Source organism: Equus przewalskii, chromosome 15 (genome assembly GCF_037783145.1).
Source record: "Equus przewalskii isolate Varuska chromosome 15, EquPr2, whole genome shotgun sequence".
NCBI lineage: Eukaryota > Metazoa > Chordata > Mammalia > Perissodactyla > Equidae > Equus > Equus przewalskii.
Window position 1 is genome coordinate 13,533,671 of NC_091845.1, and position 3,729 is coordinate 13,537,399.

Here is a 3,729-nt window from a genome sequence, read left to right on the forward strand (position 1 = left end):
TGGTGGTTGTTGTGGCCAGGTGAAATAGTCAATAAATTTATTCAGTTTGTGATTCCATTTACTAGATTTCTCACATAGGACATTTTAGAAGTTTGGGTAAACAAACTTCATACTAATGACTGTTGGGAACAATTTTCTTGGTGTAACAAATAAGCCCTTTATGCCAAGTTAGGATTGAACTGGTTTATTTCCAAAACCTCCAGACATGTGTGAGTTCCCAGCGTACACCGAAGGATAGAATGAATGGTCTGTGGAAGCAGTAGGCACAGGGGAATCTGAGCTCGGCTATAGCATCAACCCCACAGCTGCTTTGCTCCTCGATATTTGGCTGGGGGTGGCTCTCCAGCCGTTGCCCTTCCTCTGTCTTAAATAGAGGTAATGAGGCTTGAACCTCTCTCTTGCCTCTCAGGAGTGCTGCAGTGATGAATGGAAATGCCATTTGCAAACTGCTGTGAGTCCTCCGCTAGGGCGGTATTTAAGTAACACAGCATCCTCATCAGAGTACAGTCAGCTCTTGCTGCAAAGCCGGCACCAAGGGACTGAGTCTTTTCATATGCGTGATCCAGAATGCACTGTAGATAGACAGGCAGGGGCAAAGAAACGGACTACCATCTCTCTCCCACACCAGTTATTCTTATGTCAGAACTTTTGTGTTCTTTATAGCACTTTTCATAAGCTGCAATTAATTAACTAATTATTTAACTTATTTATTTTCTAGTTGCCCCTTGAGAACATAAGTTCAAGGAGAGCAGCAACCAAACCCACTTTGTTCTCGTGTCCCCGGTGCCCAGCACAGTGCCTGACAAATAGTAGGGGCTCGATAAAGACTTATTTAGTAATGAATGAATGAATTTTATCATCCATGATATAATCTTGCTATTTCTCTATGGCAGTATTCGACATTTGCCAAGATACTTATAATTGCACGTGAGTTTTCAAATTCCAATAATCAAATAGGCAATTTCCCATGAATGTGGTTTTAAAGGTACCAATTATGGAAAACAAGTTAAATAAGTTGACATTTGATACTTAATATATGGGTCTCTCATATATCAATGGGAAATTTTTAAGGAGCTTCAGCATGTACACCTGGTAGCAGTGAAATGGATAATTCAGAATGTGGATTCTTTTTAGGTTTGGAAACTAATTTGTATATCCCTTTATTTTTCTGGTGAAGAATCTCTCACATGTTGTGTTAAGTTGCTGTAAAAAACACGTCCGTTTTATGTCAATTTTGAAAAGTTAAACAGCTCATATCATTGAAGGCAGAAAGGAGGTGAGGAGGCAGTCAAGATACGCGTTGGGAGTCATCTCCAACTGGATAATCCCAAAAGCATATACATCTTCTATGGAGGATTAAGTTTTGCTTCTATATGGCTTTAAAAGATTAGGCAATTTGTGTTAAACCTTCCAACAGCCACCTGTGAGGATTTGAGTCACTTGACCCTCCAGCCTCCCTTGTTCTAGAGCCCAAAGCCTGATGACCTGAAGCAGTGCATGAACTGGGGGTGGAGAAGAATGGAGACTCGCTTTCTCTTGTTGACTGCATAGGTTCCTTAATGGTGGTTAAGGTAGGAAATAGCCTTTGTTCCTTTTTCACGTTCTGTGTGAATTCTAGGGAGGTCTTTTTTTGTGTATATATAGTCATATGTCACTTGATGGGGACATATTCTGAGAAATGTGTCGTTAGGCAATTTTATCATTGTGTGAACATCATAGAGTGTACTCACACAAATCTACATGGTATATCCTACTACATACGTAGGCTATATGACACTAATCTTATGGGACCACCATCGTATACATGGTTCCTCATTGACCAAAATGTCGTTATGTGGCATATGATTGTATTTTGGACACTTGACCTATGGTCGTAAATCCCTTGCCTTCCTGAAGAATGACATTGATTTTGTTATTCTCATTGTTCAAAACCCTTGACTGGCTCTCTAGTACTTGCAGAATAAAGTCTCAAGCCTTCACTCTGGCCCTCAGTTTTCTTCACAATCAAATTCCAGGATAGCGTCATGGTTGTAAGCATAGATTCTGGGATTATATATCTGATTCTGCCTCTTGGGTGATGTTGGGTAAATTGCTTAACCTTTCTAAGCCTCCTATTTCCTCATGTGTGAAATGGAGAAAACAATGGAACCGATCTCATGGGGTTGCTTTGAAGATTAAATGAAGTTATGCATATAAAGCATTCACCATTGTGCCTAGAACACTGTTAAGGCTCAATAAAAGGTTCTTATTTTTGCTGTCTCTCTCTCTCCTGATCCAGCAACTGAACTAATTACTGTTGCAAGTACCCCGTAATTTACATTTTCTCTCAGACTTTGTTGCCTCCTGCTTTTCCTCACTCCTTCTCCCCTTTCCCAAGTTCAAATGTTCTTCATTCTCCTTGCCCTCTAACAGTGTTGCCTCCTCTCTAAATGCTTCCACAAAAGTAACTCCTACTTTCATGCTCTCCACAGTTAAGTGATCTCTCCTTTCTCTAAATTCCCTTGACATTTGTTCCGAGGTGAAAGTGGCAGCCACTTGAATCAAGGATGCTCTTTTGGACTCCCACTTAGGTGGCTGAGGTCTGGAGCATGTTTCTGCCTTTCCTGTGCTTCTCTGGGATGAGGTAAGGTCACTCCTCCCTAGCACGCTGCTTGGCCATAACTAGTAAACACAACCATCCTGTGATCACGTACGGCACACAGTAGATGCTCGATAAATATTTATTCAGGGAAAGGATCTTTGTGGAGTGAAAGGAACTTTCTGTGGCTACCACGTATATCCCTCCATCAGAAGACCTTGTTTCATCCTAAATTGAAATTCTTCAGGAAGTGTGTGTAGTGAGATACCAAGAACCTTTGAACTTTGAGCCTGGGGAGGATTTGGTGACACGTCAGATATATTTTATGGCTCATGAATTTAATTTGGTTTGGGGGATTCTATATGTGAGAGCTGAATCTTTTCAGATTAATAGTTCTTTTCTCTATGGCAGCTATCATTTTCACTCAGGGCCCAGGTTACAAATGATTGCACGGGAAGCAGAGTGCTTTGGTACTTGAAGAGATTATGATAGATTATTACTGTTTTGACATCTTCTTCCTTCACAAGATGGCAGGAAAAAAAGATGAAGTCCCCTGTATTTTGAAAAAATGTCTCTTTTCAAGAAGATCAGAAATGGCCTTGGGAGTGGGGGTGCTGCCTGTGGTTTTGCTCTATTGATCTGGGCAATGTGTTGGGGTGAAAATAGAAAGGAACTTCCCACATATATTATAGAAGCTAAAAGAAAGACTGTCATAACTGGAACTATATATGACCACAGATTATTTGTCCTTGGCAGACTAAATGAAACAAGCCTGAGGCAATTATCCTGATGATGCAAAGTAGGAAAATTTGGAGGGAAAGCTTAAGTTTTCCTGTTCCTGAAATTTAGGAGATCCTGGTTCTAGTTTCAGTTTCTCCACTCACTGCTTGGGATGTCTTGGCCGAGTTAACGTCTTTCCCTGGGTCTCAGTTTCTCCATCTGCCAAAGAAGAGTGTTGAGCTTAAATGGTCTGTAAAGGTTCACCCAAAGCTCATTTATCAGTAAGCATTGATGAGATACCAGTAGGTCGGAGGCACCACCTGGTGAACGAAGAAAGCAGAACTCGCTTTGTATGTCTTTGTGAAGAATGTGCCTGACCTAGAGTTCACAATGACAGCCGGCTAATTGTATGTACCCATCCACCAAGCCTC